The sequence below is a fragment of the Medicago sativa genome, chromosome 4 (assembly GCF_051527215.1).
Source record: "Medicago sativa cultivar Bolivia chromosome 4, Bolivia_mono, whole genome shotgun sequence".
NCBI classification, from domain to species: Eukaryota; Viridiplantae; Streptophyta; class Magnoliopsida; order Fabales; family Fabaceae; genus Medicago; species Medicago sativa.
In genome coordinates, this window is record NC_140752.1 from 52,055,837 (window position 1) to 52,078,531 (window position 22,695).

Sequence of the window (22,695 nt, forward strand, 5' to 3'; positions counted from 1 at the left end):
TTCTCCATGTTCTCGAAAAATGTCTTTTGCATATTCTGCAACTCCTTGGAAGAGACTAACAATTGGGGGTTCATCTTCCTTTGGAGGAGAGTCAGCCATATCATGATCAGAAGCTTCATTTTCTTCTTGTCTATGAATACTTGATAAGTTCCTGACTTTTTCAAGTTTTCTCTTCTTCCTTGTCATCTTAACCTTCTGATCTGAGTGCCTTTTGACAGATCCAGTAGTTTCTGAAGATGTAGGAGTTGGCATGTTTATGGTGGTTATGTGATGAGTCATAGATTAGTATATTTTAATGCTTTAATTAGTTTAGTTTTAAATAAGATTTGATTTGATTTTATTGCATTTTATTTCCTTTTAGAATATTTTACTTTAAATTGCTTTTTATTTTATTTTAGGAACGAATATATGGTGGAAGGTGTCTTGGAGCAAAAGAAAGAGGACTGGAGCAAATACAGTGCGAAAATACGAAGATACAGAACAAAAATATGTTCCCACCAAGTCAGAAGCTTGGCACGGCCAGTGCCAACATGTGGCATGGCCGTGCCACCTCCAGAAGCCTCTTTTGCTGCTTTTTCTTCGGGCCCAAGTTACCCTGTTGCAGCTTTACTGTTTTACCCTTTTAGTTGCTTAGTTTCTAAGTCGATTGTAAAGCCATAAATAGAGTAGCTCTCCACCATAAACAGGCACCTTTTACTTTGTTTATTTCAAGCATTATTTCAATAAAAAGTCTTTATTTCCTTTTACTTCCTTTGCAATTTACTTTTATCGCATTCTCTCTTCTTCCCCCATGTCTACGATGAACATGAGTGAGTAGACTTCTTTGTCTTGGGATCGTTGGATAAGTCTAATGACGTAATCCGGATCAAGCCAAGCCTTAAACCCTAATTATTTGTTACCTTAATTCCTAATCTAAATTCACCATTTTAACGTGAATTAATTATTATCAAACTGTGGAAGCGAACGCAGAGGGTTTGATAATGGTTAATTCATCATCACAGATATCAATTCATAAAGCGAACGTGGAGCTTTGATATCCGATCAAGTGAATTTAGACGAGGTTTGCGAAACATGAGAATAGTCTAGCAAACCTTGGGACACATAAAGTTTCGATCTTCAAGGGTCCCAAAGGCAATCACCCATGAGAATAGGTGTGGTTGTTGGAGGGATACACTCACTGACTTCGAGAGGATCTGTGATATGCTAAAGAGAAACTTGTCCTTAGTAATTAAGATTAACGTATAATTATAAGTTTAAGGCTTGCTTGTGAAAAGATTCGTTATTATGATGAACCAATGATCCCGAGGCTTTTTAATATTATTGTTATTTACTTTCAAAAACTGCACTCTCCAACTTCTTATTTCTTTCTCCTCTAATCATTTTCTAAAAGTTAATTAGATTGACCAACTCCCTAGCGGAACGATAACTCTACTTACTACTATTACTTAGATAGGTCGTGCACTTGCGGTTTGGCCCTATCAAGTTTTTGGCGCCGTTGCCGGGGAGTTAACTAATTTAATTAGCTTTTTCTTAGTGATTAGAATTCTCTCTTCTTTCTCTTTTCTTTTTCTTTTCAACTTTTTATTTTTCTGTTATCGTTAACTTCTTGGGTTCTCAACCTTTTATGCGAAGAACTAGAAATCGAGCGGTATTCATACCCGAAATCAAAAGATTCTTACATAGAAGGAGGAGAGCGGCACAAAATAACACCGCCATGGCCAATCGCACTCTCAAAGAGTATGCAACGCCGTCTACGGCTGAGCCACAAGCTGTTATTGTGTACCCAACGGTTGAGGATGACAACTTTGAAATTAAGCCTGCCCTACTTAACTTGGTGCAGCAAAACCAATTCTCGGGATCCCCCACTGAGGATCCCAATCTTCACATCTCTGTTTTCCTACGAATTAGTGGAACCATGAAGGAGAACCAAGAGGCCGTAAGACTTCATCTCTTTCCCTTTTCCTTAAGGGATAGAGCTAGCGCTTGGTTCCATTCCCTCGAAGTCGGTTCCATTACTTCATGGGATCAGATGAGGCAAGCATTCCTTGCCCGTTTCTTTCCACCATCTTAAACCGCTAAACTTAGAGACCAAATCACATGGTTCAACCAAAAAGATGGGGAATCTCTCTATGATGCGTGGGAGCGTTTCAAAGAAATGCTAAGACTTTGTCCCAACCATGGCCTAGAGAAGTGGCTTATAGTCCACACTTTTTATAATGGCTTATCTTATACCACTAAGATGTCTGTTGATGCAGCTGCAGGTGGAGCACTTATGAACAACAACTACACGGAGGCGTATGCCTTGATTGAAGACATGGCTCAAAATCATTACAAATGGACCGACGAGAGAGCCATCACTAGTTCTTCATCCTCCAAAAAGGAGGCAGGTATGTACGAAGTCTCTAACTATGACCACCTTGCTTCTAAAATTGATACACTAACTGAAAAACTTGAAAAACTCAATGTTAGTGCTATCAATTCTGCTTCTACTCCTTCTTGTGAAATATGTGGTATAACTGGTCATGCTGGTGTTGATTGCCAACTAGGTAGTGCTATTAATGGTGTTGAGCAAATGAATTATGCTCAATACAACCAAGGGATGCGACAAAATCAAAATTTTTATAAAAACCAAAATCCCTATGGACAAGTAGCACCACCCGGTTATGCAAACAACCAAAGATTCACTCAGAAATCCAATTTGGAAATTTTGTTGGAAAACTCTATTGCCAACCAAACCAAACAACTTCAAGAACTTAAAAACCAAACCGGATTTCTGAATGATTCTCTTTCCAAGCTCAATACCAAGGTTGATTCTATTGCTACTCACTCTAAAATGATTGAAAGTCAAATCGCTCAAATAGCCCAACAAGTGGCTACCTCTTCCCAAACACCGGGAGTCTTTCCTGGTCAAACCGAAGCCAATCCCAAAGCCCAAGTTAATATCATATCTTTTGGGGGTAGTAAGTTAAATAAAACTTTTGCTAAGGTTAAAAACATTGGGAAAGAAAGTGTCCATCCTTTAGGTGATAAAATTGTGATAGAAGAAGCAAAACCGCTTGAAGAAAACAAAACTCCATCCCCCTTAAATCTTGATAAGCTTAAACTAGAGGGTAAGTTTGAAAAATTTGTTAACATACTTAGGAAGATTTGCATTAAACTTCCCTTTGCTGAAGCTTTGTCTAGGATGCCTCTATATGCCAAGTTTTTAAAGGAAATTTTTTCAAAGAAAAGGGTTATAGAGCATAATGAGACAATAGCCTTGGCCAAGGAAACTAGTGCCATCATTCAAGAAGCACCCCCTAAGCTTAGAGATCCAGGTAGCTTTGCCATACCATGTGAAATTGGGAATGAAACCATAAGCAAAGCCTTATGTGACTTAGGAGCTAGTGTTAGTTTGCTGCCTTTGTCTCTTCTCAAAAGGATAGGGATAGGAGAATTGAAACCTACCGAGATGGAATTGAAACTTGCTGATCGTTCTACCATGAAACTTGTAGGATTTGTCGAGGACATACCCGTTAAGATAGAAGGGATATATATCCCAACTGATTTTGTAGTCGTTGACATTGCAGAGGATGAAGACGTCCCCATAATCCTAGGTAGACCTTTCCTAGCCACTGCAGGAGCTCTCATAGATGTTAAGAACGGTAGGATAGTATTTCAAGTGAGTGATAAGATGGTAGGATTTGAGTTGGAAAACGTTATGAAAGGTCCCGCTCTTTACTCTTGTTGCATGCTTAACGATCATGTTGTGAAAGAACGTTTTATAGCGTCATCTACACAATATGATATCTTTGATCCATTCTAAGGACTCTTTCTAACCGTCAAGCTAATGACATTAAAAGAGCGCTTCGTGGGAGGCAACCCACGCATTTAATTGCATTTGTTTTGTTTTTTTTTCTTTATTTTAGGTTGTTTTGTAGGTAATTGTCCAAGTACGATTCAAGAAAATGAAAATTTTTGAAGCCCCCTGGACCAGAAGGTTGGCACGGCCCGTGCTAAGACTGGCACGGCCGTGCCAGGTTTTTCAAGCAAAATTGAGGCATGAAGTCAGAATGTTGGCACGGCCCGTGCCAAGGGTGGCACGGCCGTGCCCGATCTCTAGCCCCTATATACTCATATTGTTTTCTCTTCTTCTTCCTCATTCACAAACCATAACCCTCTTTCATCTTTCAAACTTCTCTCTAAACCTCCATAACCACCAACCTTCAAACCTTCATATCTTCCTCAAAACTTAACCAAATCAATAAATTCTTTCACTCAATCAATCACAAACTTCATTCCAAACACAAACCACCAATCAAAAACAACTTTCATCCACCCAAACCCATAATTCACCAAAACCCTAATCTTTCAAAACCTAACCCAAACACCACACAGTCCTAACCAATCTCCACATCTAAACCCATAAACCTTACTAAAACAGTAACCCAACCATAAACCAATCATTTCCACCATAAATCTTCACAAACCCTAAACCTTCATATCCAACACAACCAACGTCACATGGCTTCACGAAGAAGAAGTGGAAAGGAACCAGCAAGCTCTTCAGGTCCTCCCCCAAAGAAGCAAGCACAAGTTAAGAATCATGGAATCCAATTCCGAGACAACAAGCAACGGGATAGGTATAAAATTCTCATCTCTAAAACCTTGCATCCTTCTTGGTATCCTGATTCTAATACTTTAGATGTGCTAGAGCTTTTTGTTGATGTTTCTAGGTTGATAGGAAAGTTAGGTTGGACTGAGATATTGAAACCTATGCGGGGTTATGAAAACTTCACTTATGAATTCTTAAGCTCAATTGTTTTTACAAAAGATAAGCTGAATTTTGATAACCCCAACCATAGAGTTTCTTTCTGGTTAATGAATGTCAATTATGATATGTCTCTTGAACACTTTTGTGAGACCTTAGGTTTTGCAAATGAGGGGTATATTCATGATCATTGGGATCCTAGCCTAAAATCGGATAACTATGAACCAGCTGACTTTTGGAAACAAATCACCGGTCTTAACAAATATGTCCCTAGGGCGAACAAACCTAGCAATATTCACAACCCCGTACTTAGGTACCTTCAGAGGGTAATGGCTTGCACTATTTGGGGTAGAACCGAACTAGGAAACACTAGAACCGATGAGTTGTTCATGTTATGGGCAATGCTCTACAACCACCCCGTCAATACTTGTTTTTATTTGATTGATCACCTAGACTTTGTCGGTACTAGACCGGCCGGTAGAGGAGACATAGTGGTGGGTGGCATCATTACATATATAGCCAGGTGTTTTGGAATGGGTGAAGATGAGGGGATCAAACCAATTGAGGGAAACAATAGGCTTAACATAGAAACCCTTATTGCTATGAATTTCATCAAACATCGTCCACCCCTTCATTACCAACTTAAGCTAAATGTGCCAATCATGTTTTTATTGCCTAACCCATCTCGGACTACCACCGAGGTGGAAGAAAATTGGTTGTATGTTAATGATGTGCAGGTTCTTGGTGAGCAAGATGATGATGAGGGAGAAGGTGCTAACTTGCACCATGATGAAGGAGACTGTGCTAACTTGCACCAAGAGGGGCACCATGGCCATGAAGCCGGTGAGCTTAATGAAAATCAAAGATGGACATGGATTCACAATGAAATCGAGAGGATGAGCACCGAGCAACAAAGGCAAGGTGTTGAGATCTCCGGCCTTCGCAATGAAGTTCAAGGGGGCAACCGTGTCAATGATGAAAATAATGAGATGCTCCGTTGGATGATGCAACACCTCCAACTTCAAGGTCCTCCATATGGACCTCAATAAATTGTGAGTTTTTCTCTTCCTCTCTTCCCTTCTCTCCTCTGTCTCTCCTACTCTTCTTCTACTCCTTCTTTCTTCTTCTTCTTCTTCTTCTTCTTCTTCTTCTTCTTCTTCTTCTTCTTCTTCTTCTTCTTCTTCTTCTTCTTCTTCTTCTTCTTCTTCTTCTTCTTCTTCTTCTTCTTCTTCTTCTTCTTCTTCTTCTTTTTAATTTCTTTTCTTTTTGAATCATTGAGGACAATGCTTCCCCTAAGTGTGGGGGGGCCTAATAAAGTGTCTAGAGTCGTAGTGTCCAAACTCCCTTGAACTTTATTCTTTTTGTTTTGTTTTTATAGCAAGAGGCATGACTAGTAGCTTGTTTTTAATGTAGAAAATGGCATGAAAATTTTTGTTTTGTCTCTTCTTTAGGTTGCTCCTTGTACATGAAAGTAGTTTCTTGTGTTTCTTATGTTCTTGCTATACCCATGTCTTGTTTTATTATGAAATTCTCCAACGAGAAAAGCACCCGGTTGCAATCCTTGAGCAAATGTATGAATAGGTATTTTAAGGAACACGTTCTAGCTTTAGTGTTAACTTAGACCCTTTAAAGTCTTAAGAGTAAAAGTAGTATAAGTTTGTGTGGGAAATTAATCAATGTTCTTAATTGTTATATTCTTGAATTGTTAAAAGTTGTAATAGGGCGGGAGAATGGCACCAACATGTGGGGGAAAGGACAATCCCTAACTTCCTATTTGTGGTGGTGACTCCCTAATTTGAACTTAAAGTAAAACAAATTCATCAATGCTAGGGGGAAAGGACAATTAAATCCAAAAAGACTTCCTACGCGGAGATGAAACAAATAAAATTTTGCAGCACTGCTTAGGGTGATTTTGAATCTAGGGGGAAAGGACAATTACATCCGAGAAGACTTCCTACGAGGATAGATAGCCCCTAAGCATCTGCAGCCCCTTGTGCTTAATTGTTAATCTAATCTAATTTTAACTTAAATTCCCATCACTCTTATATGAAATGAAGAAAGGACTTTTCTCGGTTACTTTAGCACTAAGGATAGAACCTATTCCTCATAATATCTGTCTTATACAGGAGCAAGAAAAGGGTTGGACTGCACACACACACTCACTTGAGACTTGATGTTGGGTAGAATAGGTTCATGAGAAGCATTTGAAATTGTAACTAGTGTACTTGAAGCAAAGCCTTTCTTTTGAGACATGTGTTCTTAATATTGCCATGAATAAATCTTTTGTTGCTGCTATGTCTATTGCCTTTTGCTTGAGGACAAGCAAAGATTCAAGTGTGGGGGAGTTTGATGAGTCATAGATTAGTATATTTTAATGCTTTATTTAGTTTAGTTTTAAATAAGATTTGATTTTATTTTATTGCATTTTATTTCCTTTTAGAATATTTTACTTTAAATTGCTTTTTATTTTATTTTAGGAACGAATATATGGTGGAAGGTGTCTTGGAGCAAAAGAAAGAGGACTGGAGCAAATACAGTGCGAAAATACGAAGATACGGAACAAAAATATGTTCCCACCAAGTCAGAAGCTTGGCACGGCCAGTGCCAACATGTGGCACGGCCGTGCCACCTCCAGAAGCCTCTTTTGCTGCTTTTTCTTCGGGCCCAAGTTACCCTATTGCAGCTTTACTGTTTTACCCTTTTAGTTGCTTAGTTTCTAAGTCGATTGTAAAGCTATAAATAGAGTAGCTTTCCACCATAAACAGGCACCTTTTACTTTGTTTATTTCAAGCATTATTTCAATAAAAAGTCTTTATTTCCTTTTACTTCCTTTGCAATTTACATTTATCGCATTCTCTCTTCTTCCCCCATGTCTACGATGAACATGAGTGAGTAGACTTCTTTGTCTTGGGATCGTTGGATAAGTCTAATGACGTAATCCGGATCAAGCCAAGCCTTAAACCCTAATTATTTGTTACCTTAATTCCTAATCTAAATTCACCGTTTTAACATGAATTAATTATTATCAAACTGTGGAAGCGAACGCGGAGGGTTTGATAATGGTTAATTCATCATCACAGATATCAATTCATAAAGCGAACGCGGAGCTTTGATATCCGATCAAGTGAATTTAGACAAGGTTTGCGAAACATGAGAATAGTCTAGCAAACCTTGGGACACATAAAGTTTCGATCTTCAAGGGTCCCAAAGGCAATCACCCATGAGAATAGGTGTGGTTATTGGAGGGATACACTCACTGACTTCGAGAGGAGCTGTGATATGCTAAAGAGAAACTTGTCCTTAGTAATTAAGATTAACGTATAATTATAACTTTAAGGCTTGCTTGTGAAAAGATTCGTTATTATGATGAACCAATGATCCCAAGGCTTTTTAATATTATTGTTATTTACTTTCAAAAACTGCACTCTCCAACTTCTTATTTCTTTCTCCTCTAATCATTTTCTAAAAGTTAATTAGATTGACCAACTCCCTAGCGGAACGATAACTCTACTTACTACTATTACTTCGATAGGCCGTGCACTTGCGGTTTGGCCCTATCATTATATGAAGTTGAGCAAGAGTCTTTGAGGTGAATCTCATGAAGGTGTAGTCACCTTCTTCTCCTTCAAGGTCAACCTTGGCAGCTCTAAGAATGGTGGTTATGTGCATACCATAAGCAAGGGCAGCATTTGATTGTTTGGGATTCATACATGAATCTATCATGTGTTGAAGAATGATATAGCAGAGATTCAACTTCTTCTTTTTGATTAGGTGATACATGATACAGAGGTATGTGTCTGTGACTGCTTCAAAGGTACCACTCCTAGGAAGAAGGGTATGCCTAATCATGTTGTGTAGAATTTTTGGAACATCTTTCAGGTTTGTGGAATTGAAAGGGAGGTCAGGTTTGGTGTACTCAACTATGAGTTTGTTACGACTGACTTTCATCTTATCCAACCAGGAAGGAAAGAAAAGTTCATTACCTTCATTAGGAATTCTCAATGCATTTGAGAGAAACTCCTTGGTGATCTTGATTTCCACTCCTTTGACAGTAGTGATGAGAATCTTTTCGTTCTTCTTCTACTTGATTCTCATTGAGCTATAGAACTCTCTTACCAAATCTTCAAAGGTGAGATCTTGGAGGGATACGAAGTTGGACCATTCCTGAGAATCAGTATATTCTTGTAGGTTCCAGTTCTTCTTCTTAAGATCAGCAAAGTCAAAATATATTGCTTTGCTTACTGGTCTTTGAGATTGTTTTGCTTCCTTCTCAGCTTTCATCAAGGATGCAATCAGTTTGACATCTTTCTCTTTTCCATGTTTGGAAGGAGGAGCTTCTTTTTCTTCTTCTTCTTCAGATGAAATAGAGTTCTTTTCTGAAGTTTAAGATGCTGGAGGAGTCTCAATCACTTCAGTCTTTCCTTTGTTTTTCTTCTTAGACTTAGCTTTTGAAGCCTTCATGAACTCAGAGAGAGTTTCATTACCATCATTCTTTTCTACAGAGTCTGTGAGATCTACGTGAGAAACCGTTTTGGTTTTGGAAGATGAAGATCCAGACATAATCCTTGAGGATGTCCTAGTTGCCTTAGGTTTGATAACCTTCATTTTGATCTTAAGTTTGGATGATTTGGTGGTTTCGATGATAGGAATGATTTCATCTGGGAGTATGGTGTGGACAGGGGTTTCGTACAGAGGTGTTGAGTTTGATTCATCAGCAGCATTTTGTTTCGGTTCAGAGGTGTGGACAGGGGTTGAATCATCTTCAGAAAATGGAGATGTTGTTTTGGTTCGAGCCATCGAAGGACTTAAGCAAGAACAGAGTTTTTTAAGTTTTGGAGAGAGAGAGAAGGGAAGAAAGAAATGAGAAAGTTTGAAGTGAAGAGTTAGTGAAAGAGGTGGTTGGATTTATAGAAGTGAACGTGTGGGAGTGGAGAAGTGGAAGAAGTTTGATGATGGCAGTTTTTATGGGGAAGGAGGAAAAGAAAACGGTACAGGGAGGAGAGAGAGAGAGAGAGAGAGAGAGAGAGAGAGAGAGAGAGAGAGAGAGAGTAGTCGTTAAAGAAAAGAAAGAGAAAAAGGTGGAGTTGATATTTTTACCATTGTCTAGCAGTTAAAAACCAAATGAAACCACTTTTAGGTTAGCATTAAATGCTAGAGATATGGAAGGATCCTAAAAGAAGTAAATAATCATTTTATAAATGAATTATTTAATTTATCAAGAATGTCAGTTCTGAATACTTTTATCAGATGCAAACATTCTGAACTTGGTTGAACATTCTGAACTTTGCAAACATTCTGAACTTTGCAAACATTCTGAACTTTGTTGAACCTTCTGATTTTAGATCAGAGAGCATCAAGGAGGTTGGTCTAAAGCCCTTAGTGATTACAGTGATCAATCCTTGTTGGGATTTTTCATGATTAACAATTTTTCTTTAATGAAATTGAATCTATCCTCAACTAATGGTTTTGTAAAAATGTCAGCTAGTTGATTTTAAGTATCAACAAAGCTCAATGCAATATCCTTTTTTTGAACATGGTCTCTAATGAAATGATGCTTTATTTCAATATGCTTAGACCTAGAATGCTGAATAGGATTCTTAGAAAGATTAATTGCACTTGTATTATCAGAATAAATAGGGACATTTGGGTACCTTAGTGAGTAATCTTCCAATTGATTTCTTACCCATAAAATTTGAGAGCAACAACTGGCTGCAGATACATACTCAGCTTCAGTTGTGGAGAGTGCAATGGTGTTTTGCTTTCTACAAGACCATCCAATCAATGCTTGTCCTAAGAATTGACAAGATCCACTTGTACTCTTCCTCTCAACTTTGTCTCCAGCATAATCAGCATCACAATAGGCTACAAGATCAAAACTAGAACCTTTTCTATACCAAAGGTCAAGATCAGTAGTACCTACTAGATATCTAAAAATCCTTTTAACTGCAGTTAAATGGGATTCTTTTGCACATGTTTGAAATCTAGCACACAAACCTACTGCAAACACTATGTCAGGTCTGCTAGCAGTCAAATATAATAATGAACCTATCATGCCTCTATATTCTTTTTCAGAAATAGATTTTCCACTCTCATTCTTATCTAAACTTGAAGATGGATGCATAGAGGTGACCATGATTTTTTCCTCATTCATTTTATATTTTTTAAGAATGTCTTTGATATGTTTTTCTTGACTTATGAAAATATCATTTGGATGTTGTTTGATTTGTAAACCAAGGAAGAAACCAAGTTCACCCATCATGCTCATCTCAAATTCACTTTGCATAAGGTTGGAAAATTCTTCACACATTTTTACTTTGGTAGCACCAAAAATAATATCATCCACATAAACTTGTACAATAAGCAAGTCAGAGTTATGTGTTTTTCTAAAAAGTGTGGTATCAATTTTTCATCTAGAAAAGCCATTTTTAATTAAAAATGTGCTAAGTATATCATACCAAGCTCTAGGAGCTTGTTTAAGACCATAAAGTGCTTTAGTGAGTTTGAAAACATGATTTGGTTTCTCTTTATTTATGAAGCCAGGGGGTTGACTTACATAAACTTCCTCATTCAGAAATCCATTTAAAAATGCACTTTTAACATCCATTTGAAAAAGTTTAATGCTTTTATGTGCAGCATATGCAAGAAGAATTCTGATGGCTTCTAACCTTGCCACTGGTGCAAAGGTCTCATCATAGTCAATACCTTCTTGTTGGTTGTAGCCTTGAGCAACTAACCTTGCTTTGTTTCTGACAACCTTACCTTCTTCATCAAGCTTGTTTCTGAAAACCCATCTTGTTCCAATGATGGTTATGTTTTGATCATTTGGAGCTAAGTTCCATACATTGTTTCTTTCAAACTGAGAAAGTTCCTCCTTCATGGCCTCAATCCAAGAGTCATCAATAATAGCTTCATTGATTGACTTGGGTTCCATTTGAGAGATCATTGCCATGTTGCTATATTGAAAGGCCAATCTGGTTCTTACACCATCAGTTGTGCTTCCAATGATTTGATCTACAGGATGATCTCCTACCATTCTCCAACTTCTAGGTGGACTTTGGAGAGTTTGATCCTTAACATTCTGATCATCTTCTTTCTCCACTGAGTTTTCAGTGTTTTGAATGGGAACATTCTGAAGTGTTGGCACTTCTGTGTCTTCACTTTCTTTTGGTTGAGAATGTTCATCATACTCATCAAAATGACATGCATACTAATTTCAACGGTCTGGGTTTTTAGATTGTACATTCTATAACCTTTAGAAGTTGTAGAGTATCCTAAAAAGATAGCTTTATCTGATTTAGGATCAAACTTACCCAATTTTTCTTTATTGTTCAGAATGTAGCAATAGAAGCCAAATATGTGAAAATAAGATATGCTAGGTTTAATGTTTTTCCAGAGTTCATATGGGGTTTTATTAAGAACCTTTCTTATTGAAACTCTATTCAAAATGTAGCAAGATGTGTTAATGGCTTCTGCCCAAAAATAATCTTCAACATTTGATTCATTTAACATTGTTCTAGCCATTTCTTGCAAAGTTCTATTTTTTCTATCAACAACTCCATTTTGTTGTGGAGTTCTTGCACAAGAAAAATTATGTTTAATACCATTTTCATCAAAGAATGTTTTGAAGGATGCATTTTCAAATTCTCCTCCATGATCACTCCTAACTGTGATGATATTAGAACCTTTTTCATTTTGAACTCTTTTGCAAAAGTTTTGAAATGCTTCAAAAGATTCATCTTTGTGTTTTAAAAATAGAACCCATGTAAAACTGGAAAACCATATCTTTTGCCATTTAGACTTACAGTTTGAACTGGACCAAAGAGATCAATGTGAAGAAGCTCTAAAGGTTTCTGAGTTGAAATAAACTCAATGGTTTTGAAACTACTTTTGACTTCTTTTCCTTTAACACAAGCTTCACAGATCTTGTCCTTTTCAAAACTAATCTTTGCCAAACCTCTAACTAGATCAAGTTGAGAAAGTTTAGCAATGGTTTTTATACTTATGTGACCCGCTCTTGTATGCCAAATCCATTTATCTTTTTCAAGAGAAATAAAACATGATTCAGCTGGCATATCATTCATATCTAAAACATATAAGTTCTTTTTCCATGATCCAGAAAAGAAAAGTTTGTTAGAGGAGGTTTGTCTTACTTCACATATGTTAGGTTTAAATATAACTTCAAATCCACTATCACACAATTGACTTATGCTAAGTAGATTGTGTTTTAAACCTTCTACATACTGAACATTTTCTATCTTAGCAGAGTTAAGTTTACATATAGTACATTTACCTCTGATTTTACCTTTGTCATTGTTTCCAAATGCCACAAATCCTCCATCCTTCTTTTCAAAGGTTAGAAAACAGTTCATGTCACCTGTCATGTGTCTAGAACAGCCACTATCCAAGTACCATGGCTTTGTTCTTGTACCTTGAGGCAGGACCTACATTTGACAAGACAAAGACTTTAGGTACCCATGTAATGTTGGGTCCTTGAGGGTTAGTTCTTCTAAGAGATTTTTTCTGAATGTAACTTTCTGTCTTGTATGATCAGATTTGTTACAGCAGGAACACATCATCTTAGCCTTCTCAACCTTTTGTGAACTTTCTGATCTATTAAGATGAGAACGTTCTGAACTAAGATTAATTTTATTTTTTCTAATAAAATTCTTCTTATGAAAGCATACAGAAATATCATGTCCTAATTTATCACAGTAAGAACATTTTAATTTCATTTCAGCCTTTTGAGGTACAGAACTTTTAATGATATTCTTGTTTGGATCCTTGAATCCTAAACTAGATTTTTCAGCACTTTTACTTTGTGATCCTAAAATATTTTGAAATGTTTCTGTGGATTTGATAAAACATGTAAGATCATTTTTTAGTTCCTCAACTTCCTTTTTCAAAAGAGTGTTTTCTTTATGTACCTCAGAAGGTTTAGAATAAATGTTCTTTTGCTTCTTGTTTAATTCTTTTTGTTGTTCAGACATTTTAAAATGAGAGTCTTGCAAAGTCTATATGGTTTTTCTAGATTCATCATATTTGTTTTGAAGTTTCTCTTTTTCTATTTTTAGATCAGAGAGTTCTTTGATTAATGACTGACATCTATTAGTTAAGAAGTTTGAATCATATAAAAGACTATCAAGTTTATTTTCAAGATCTTTATATAAAGGATGAGTTTTGTAGACAATTACCTCTTCCTCATCATCTGTTTGAGCCATCAAACTTAGGTTGGCTTCCTCATCTTCCCGTGGTTCTGTTTCTTCCAAGTCATTGATAGAGCCAAACCGCAAGTGCACGGCCTATCGAAGTAATAGTAGTAAGTAAAAGTATCGTTCCGCTAGGGAGTTGTTCAATTCAATTAACCTTTAGTGAATGATTAGAGGGAGAGAAAGTTTAGTAAAAAGGGGGTTTTGATTGCTGAAGATAAAAACAATATTAATAAAAAGCCTCGGGATCATTGGTTTATCATAATGACAAATCCTTCACTAGACAAGACCTAAACATCTAATTTCATGGTTTACACACTAATTTCTAAAGACCGGTTTCCCTTAGCCCCTCACCTTTCCGATGAAAGTCCGGTGAGAGTTTACTTCTAGCAACCAAGCCTATTTCGCTGACATGATTACTAGAAGATGCATAGAGGATTGAAACTACTCTTTGTCTCAATAATTGCAAAGATTATTTCACTGTTTTGCAATTATTGTCTAGATTCACTTGTTCCAACATCAAAACTCCGCTCTCGCTTTATGAATTGATGTTTGGGATGATGGATTAACGATTATCAAACCCTCCGCTTTCGCTTCCATAGTTTGATAATTGTTAATCCACGTTAAGACGGTGAATCTAGATTAGAAATTAGGGTTACATAGAAATTAGGGTTTAGGATTGTTTTGTTTAGGATTGAGTCATTAGACTCCCCAACAATCCCAAGACGAAGAAGTCTACTCACTCATGTTCATCGTAGACATGGGGGAAGAAGAGAGAAAAACAGTAAAATAAATTGCAAAGAAAGTAAAGGGAAGATAAAGACTTTTTATTGAATTAATACTTGAAATAAACAAAGTAAAGGGTGAATGTTTATGGTGGAGAGCTACTCTATTTATAGCTTTACAATTGACTTAGAAACTAAACAACTAAAGGGATAAAACGGTAAAGCTGCAACAGGGTAACTTAGGCCCGAAGAAAAGCAGCAAAACAGGATCCTGGGGACGGGCACGGCCGTGCCACATGTTGGCACAGACCGTGCCAAGCTTCTGACTTTGGGGGAACATATTTTTGTCCCGTATCTTCGTATTCTTGCACTGTATTTGCTCCAGTCCTCTTTCTTTTGCTCCAAGGCACCTTCCACCATATATTCATTCCTAAAATAAAATAAAAGACAATTTAAAGTAAAATATTCTAAAAGGAAATAAAATGCAATATAATTAAATCAAATCTTATTTAAAACTAAACTAAATAAAACATTAAAATAGACTAATCTATGACTCATCAAACTCCCCCACACTTGAATCTTTGCTTGTCCTCAAGCAAAAGGCAATAGACATAGCTGCAACAAAAGATTTATTCATGGCAATATTAAGAACACATGTCTCAAAAGAAAGGCTTCGCTTCAAGTACACTAATTACAATTTCAAATGCTTCTCATGAACCTATTCTACCCAACATCAAGTCTCAAGTGAGTGTGTGTGTGCAGTCCAACCCTTTTATTGCTCCTGTATAAGACAGATATTATGAGGAATAGGTTCTATCCTTAATGCTAAAGTAACAGAGAAAAGTCCTTTCTTCATTTCATATAAGAGTGATGGGAATTTAAGTTAAAATTAGATTAGATTAACATTTAAGCACAAGGGGCTGCAGATGCTTAGGGGCTATCTATCCTCGTAGGAAGTCTTCTCGGATGTAATTGTCCTTTCCCCCTAGATTCAAAATCACCCTAAGCAGCGCTGCAAAATTTTATTTTATTTCATCTCCGCGTAGGAAGTCTTTTTGGATGTAATTGTCATTTCCCCCTAGCATTGATGAATTTGTTTTAATTTAAGTTCAAATTAGGGAGTCACCACCACAATTAGGAAGTTAGGGATTGTCCTTTCCCCCACATGTTGGTGCCATTCTCCCGCCCCATTATAACTTTAACAATTTAAGAATATAACAATTAAGAACATTGATTAATTTCCCACACAAACTTATACTACTTTTACTCTTAAGACTTTAAAGGGTCTAAGTTAACACTAAAGCTAGAACGTGTTCCTTAAAATACCTATTCATACATTTGCTCAAGGATTGCAACCGGGTGCTTTTCTCATTGGAGAATTTCACAATAAAACAAGACATGGGTATAGCAAGATCATAAGAAACACAAGAAACTACCTTCATGTACAAGAAGCAACCTAAAGAAGAGACAAAACAAAAATTTTCATGCCATTTTTACATTAAAAACAAGCTACTAGTCATGCCTTTCACTATAAAAACAAAACAAAAGAATAAAGTTCAAGGGAGTTTGGACACTACGACTCTAGACACTTTATTAGGCCCCCCCACACTTAGGGGAAGCATTGTCCTCAATGATTCAAAAAGAAAAGAAATTAAAAAGAAGAAGAAGAAGAAGAAGAAGAAGAAGAAGAAGAAGAAGAAGAAGAAGAAGAAGAAGAAGAAGAAGAAGAAGAAGAAGAAGAAGAAGAAGAAGAAGAAGAAGAAGAAGAAGAAGAAGAAGAAGAAGAAAGAAGGAGTAGAAGAAGAGTAGGAGAGACAGAGGAGAGAAGGGAAGAGAGGAAGAGGAAAACTCACAATTTATTGAGGTCCATATGGAGGACCTTGAAGTTGGAGGTGTTGCATCATCCGACGGAGCATCTCATTATTTTCATCATTGACATGGTTGCCCCCTTGAACTTCATTGTGAAGGCCGGAGATCTCAACACCTTGCCTTTGTTGCTCGGTGCTCATCCTCTCGATTTCATTGTGAATCCATGTCCATCTTTGATTTTCATTAAGCTCACCGGCTTCATGGCCATGGTGCCCCCTCTTGGTGCAAGTTAGCAGCGTCTCCTTCATCATGGTGCAAGTTAGCACCTTCTCCCTCATCATCTTGCTCACCAAGAACCTGCACATCATTAACATACAACCAATTTTCTTCCACCTCGGTGGTAGTTCGAGATGGGTTAGGCAATAAAAACATGATTGGCACATTTGGCTTAAGTTGGTAATGGAGGGGTGGGCGATGTTTGATGAAATTCATAGCAATAAGGGTTTCTATGTTAAGCCTATTATTTCCCTCAATTGGTTTGATCCCCTCATCTTCACCCACTCCAAAACACCTAGCTATATATGTAATGATGCCACCCACCACTATGTCTCCTCTACCGGCCGGTCTAGTACCGACAAAGTCTAGGTGATCAATCAAATAAAAACAAGTATTGACGGGGTGGTTGTAGAGCATTGCCCATAACATGAACAACTCATCGGTTCTAGTGTTTCGTAGCTCGGTTCTACCCCAAATAGTGCAAGCCATTACTCTCTGAAGGTACCTAAGTACGGGGTTGTGAATGTTGCTAGCTTTGTTCGCCCTAGGGATGTATTTGTTAAGACCGATGATTTGTTTCCAAAAGGCAGCTGGGTCATAGTTAACCGGTTTTAGACTAGGATCCCAATGATCATGAATATATCCTTCATTTGCAAAACCTAAGGCCTCACAAAAGTGCTGAAGTGACATGTCATAATCAATATTCATCAACCGGAAAACAACTCTATGGTTAGGGTTATCATAATCCAACTTATCTTTGGTAAAATCTATTGAGCTCAAGAATTCATAAGTGAAGTTTTCATAACCCCGCATAGGTTTCAGCAAATCAGTCCAACCTAACTTTCCTATCAGCCTAGAAACATCATCAAAAAGCTCTAGCACATCCAAAGTGTTTAGAGATGAGATTTTTATACCTGTCCCTTTGCTTGTTGTTTTTGAACTGGATTCCATGATTCTTCACTTGTGCTTGCTTCTTTGGGGGAGGTCCTCCTTGAGAGCTTGCTGGTTCCTTACCACTTCTTCTTGAAGCCATTGACCCTTGTTGCAATTGGTTTGAAGTTTTAGGGTTTGGGAAGATTTTTGGTGGAAAGGATTGGTTTAGGGTTGGGGTTGATGTTTTAGGGAAGGTTTGTTGGTTTGGATGTGGAGATTGGTTAAGGTTTTGTGGTGTTTGGGTTAGGTTTTGAAAGATTAGGGTTTTGGTGAATTATGGGTTTGGATGGATGAAAGATGTTTTTGATTGGTGGTTTTTGTTTTGGAGGAAGTTTGTGGTTGATTGGTGAAAGAATTGAGTGATTTGGTTAAGTTTTGAGGGAGATATGAGGGTTTGAAGGTTTGAAGGTTATGGAGGTTTAGAGAGAAGTTTGAAGGATGAAAGAGGGTTGTGGTTTGTGAATGAGGAAGAAGAAGAGAAAAAATATGAGTATATAGGGGCTAGAGATCGGGCACGGCCGTGCCACCTATTGGCACGGGCCGTGCCATCTTCCTGACTTCCACCTTCATTTTTTTCTTCAAAAACTTGGCATGGCCGTGCCAATCCTAGCACGGGCCGTGCCACCATTCTAGTCCTGGGGGCTTCAGAATTTTTCAATTTCTCGATTTTTTTTTCGAATCACACTTGGACAATTACCTACAAAACAACTTAAAACAAAGAAAAACAAAACAAAAGCGTTAAATGCGTGGGTTGCCTCCCACGAAGCGCTCTTTTAATGTCATTAGCTTGACGGTTAGAAAGAGTCCTTAGAATGGATCAAAGATATCATATTGTGTAGATGACGCTATAAAACGTTCTTTCACAACATGATCGTTAAGCATGCAACAAGAGTAAAGAGCGGGACCCTTCATAACATTTTCCAACTCAAATCCTACCATCTTATCACTCACTTGAAAGACTATCCTACCGTTCTTGACATCTATAAGAGCTCCCGCAGTGGCTAGGAAAGGTCTACCTAGGATTATGGGGACATCTTCGTCCTCCGCAATGTCAACGACTACAAAATCAGTTGGGATATATATCCCTTCTATCTTAACGGGTATGTCCTCGACAAATCCTACAAGTTTCATGGTAGAACGATTAGCTAGCTTCAACTCTATTTCGGTAGGTTTCAATTCTCCTATCCCTATCCTTTTGAGAAGAGACAAAGGCAGCAAACTAACACTAGCTCCTAAGTCACATAAGGCTTTGTTTATGGTTTCATTCCCAATTTCACATGGTATGGCAAAGCTACCTGGATCTCTAAGCTTAGGGGGTGCTTCTTGAATGATTGCACTAGTTTCCTTGGCCAAGGCTATTGTCTTATTATGCTCTATAGCCCTTTTCTTTGAAAAAATTTCCTTTAAAAACTTGGCATATAGAGGCATCCTAGACAAAGCATCAGCAAAGGGAAGTTTAATGCAAATCTTCCTAAGTATGTTAACAAATTTTTCAAACTTACCCTCTAGTTTAAGCTTATCAAGATTTAAGGGGGATGGAGTTTTGTTTTCTTCAAGCGGTTTTGCTTCTTCTATCACAATTTTATCACCTAAAGGCTTGACACTTTCTTCCCCAATGTTTTTAACCTTAGCAAAAGTCTCGTTTAACTTACTACCCCCACAAGATATGACATTAATTTGGGCTTTGGGATTGGCTTCGGTTTGACCACGAAAGACTCCCGGTGTTTGGGAAGAGGTAGCCACTTGTTGGGCTATTTGAGCGATTTGAGTTTCAAGCATTTTAGAGTGAGTAGCAATAGAATCAACCTTGGTATTGAGCTTGGAAAGAGAATCATTCAGAAATCCGGTTTGGTTTTTAAGTTCTTGAAGTTGTTTGGTTTGGTTGGCAATAGAGTTTTCCAACAAAATTTCCAAATTGGATTTCTGAGTGAATCTTTGGTTGTTTGCATAACCGGGTGGTGCTACTTGTCCATAGGGATTTTGGTTTTTATAAAAATTTTGATTTTGTCGCATCCCTTGGTTGTATTGAGCATAATTCATTTGCTCAACACCATTAATAGCACTACCTAGTTGGCAATCAACACCAGCATGACCAGTTATACCACATATTTCACAAGAAGGAGTAGAATCAGAATTGACAGCACTAACATTGAGTTTTTCAAGTTTTTCAGTTAGTGTATCAATTTTAGAAGCAAGGTGGTCATAGTTAGAGACTTCGTACATACCTGCCTCCTTTTTGGAGGATGAAGAACTAGTGATGGCTCTCTTGTCGGTCCATTTGTAATGATTTTGAGCCATGTCTTCAATCAAGGCATACGCCTCTGTGTAGTTCTTGTTCATAAGTGCTCCACCTGCAGCTGCATCAACAGACATCTTAGTGGTATAAGACAAGCCATTATAAAAAGTGTGGACTATAAGCCACTTCTCTAGGCCATGGTGGGGACAAAGTCTTAGCATTTCTTTGAAACGCTCCCACGCATCATAGAGAGATTCCCCATCTTTTTGGTTGAACCGCGTGATTTGGTCTCTAAGTTTAGCGGTTTTAGATGGTGGAAAGAAACGGGCAAGGAATGCTTGCCTCATCTGATCCCATGAAGTAATGGAACCGACTTCGAGGGAATGGAACCAAGCGCTAGCTCTATCCCTTAAGGAAAAGGGAAAGAGATGAAGTCTTACGGCCTCTTGGTTCTCCTTCATGGTTCCACTAATTCGTAGGAAAACAGAGATGTGAAGATTGGGATCCTCAGTGGGGGATCCCGAGAATTGGTTTTGCTGCACCAAGTTAAGTAGGGCAGGCTTAATTTCGAAATTGTCATCCTCAACCGTTGGTACACAATAACAGCTTGTGGCTCAGCCGTAGACGGCGTTGCATACTCTTTGAGAGTGCGATTGGCCATGGCGGTGTTATTTTGTGCCGCTCTCCTCCTTCTATGTAAGAATCTTTCGATCTCGGGTATGAATACCGCTCGATTTCTAGTTCTTCGCATAAAAGGTTGAGAACCCAAGAAGTTAACGATAACAAAAAAAAAATAAGTTAAAAATAAAAATAACAAGAAAAGAGAAAGAAGAGAGAATTCTAATCACTAAGAAAAAGCTAATTAAATTAGTTAACTCCCTGGCAACGACGCCAAAAACTTGATAGAGCCAAACCGCAAGTGCACGGCCTATCGAAGTAATAGTAGTAAGTAAAAGTATCGTTCCGCTAGGGAGTTGTTCAATTCAATTAACCTTTAGTGAATGATTAGAGGGAGAGAAAGTTTAGTAAAAAGGGGGTTTTGATTGCTGAAGATAAAAACAATATTAATAAAAAGCCTCGTGCCAAGCTTCTGACTTTGGGGGAACATATTTTTGTCCCGTATCTTCGTATTCTTGCGCTGTATTTGCTCCAGTCCTCTTTCTTTTGCTCCAAGGCACCTTCCACCATATATTCATTCCTAAAATAAAATAAAAGACAATTTAAAGTAAAATATTCTAAAAGGAAATAAAATGCAATATAATTAAATCAAATCTTATTTAAAACTAAACTAAATAAAACATTAAAATAGACTAATCTATGACTCATCAGTCATCCCAAGTGATCATAGCTTTCTTCTTGAAAGGTGGCTTTCTTTACACCTTTTTAATCTCAGGACATTCACTTTTGTAGTGTCCAGTTTTGTTACATCCAAAACAGGTGACTTGACTCTTGTCAGCTTCAGATCTGGTGTTGTTTGTGTTAGGAAATTTCTTCCTGATTTGATTTCTTCTCATCATCATTCTTTGTATTCTTTTGGAGAATAGTGCCAGTTCATCTTCAGCTTCTTCTTCATGAACTTCTTCAATTTCTTGTGCTTCTTGCACATCATCTTCTGTTTCTGATGAGGTTTGCTGAGAAGCTTTCAAGGCAAGTGACTTTACCTTCTTAACTGGTTTGTCTCCTTGAAGTACAACTTCATGAGTTCTTAATGAACCAATGAGATCTTCCAGGTTCATAGATTTTAAATCTTTAGCCTGTGTGATTGCAGAGACCATAGGTCTCCACATACTTGGAAGGCATCTCAATATTTTTCTGATTCTCTCATGAGTGGAATATGCCTTTCCAAGAGATCTCATTTCATTTACTATTGTAGTAAATCTGGCATACATCTCATCAATGGTTTCATTCTCACTCATTTCAAAGACTTCAAACTTTCTGACTCCAATGTCAATTCTAATTTCTTTGACATGAGATGTACCTTCATGATGTATTCTCAAAGTATCCCATACTTCTTTAGCATTCTTGCATTCACCAACTCTTTCACTTTCTTCCATGGTTAGTGCACATGATAGAAAAAGTCTAGCTTTAGAGTTTAACAATACCTGAGCTTTTTCATCTGTTGACCATGCACTCTTTTCTTTGATGGTTCCTTCTTTGGTCTTTGGAACAAAGTCTCCATCTGTGATTACTGACCACATGTCATTGTCTTGAGATCTGAGAAAGAGTTCCATCTTGCCTTTCCAGAAGTAGTAATTTGAGCCATCAAAAAGTGGTGGTCTGTTTGATGATCCTCCTTCAGCTATGTATTTGACTTTAGACATACTTCCTTACTGAATCTTTTCACTAACACATGTTTAAGTGTTCAAACCCTTAGAACCGGGCTCTGATGCCAATTGAAGTAGATAAAATAGTCACAAGGAAGGGGGGTTTGAATTGTGACCCTTTAAAAATTAAACCTGTCACTTAAAAGATATTCTCAAGTTGAACACTTGGAAAGAATAAGTTAACAGACAGACTTCAGAATGTTCTGAAGTGTTAGTATAAAAACAGTTTAAATAATTGAATGTGTTTGTGTGTGTTGTGCTTACTGTAAGTAAAGAGTAAAGAGAAGAAAAGAAGAACACACAGAAATTTATAGTGGTTCCCCCAATGTGGGTTAGTCCACTCCTCACAATCTTGTGAGATTTTCCACTATGATGCTTGAGATAACTTCTCAAATCCTGCACCTTACAACTTTGTTCACCTGAACAATTACAACAA

At 37.6% G+C, this 22,695-nt stretch overlaps 2 non-coding genes and 1 pseudogene across 2 annotated transcripts; 1 reads left to right on the forward strand and 2 right to left on the reverse strand.

Moving 5' to 3' along the window:
* Nucleotides 1-2,077: 2,077 nt before the first annotated feature.
* On the reverse strand, nt 2,078-2,184 carry LOC146929725 (small nucleolar RNA R71). The gene has a single exon (XR_015009103.1). It is a non-coding gene; the product is annotated as a small nucleolar RNA R71 (small nucleolar RNA).
* A 9,115-nt stretch (nt 2,185-11,299) lies between these two features.
* LOC146929726 (uncharacterized) lies at nt 11,300-22,256 on the reverse strand (annotated as a pseudogene).
* On the forward strand, nt 20,128-20,234 carry LOC146929727 (small nucleolar RNA R71). The gene has a single exon (XR_015009073.1). It is a non-coding gene; the product is annotated as a small nucleolar RNA R71 (small nucleolar RNA).
* Nucleotides 22,257-22,695: the final 439 nt, after the last annotated feature.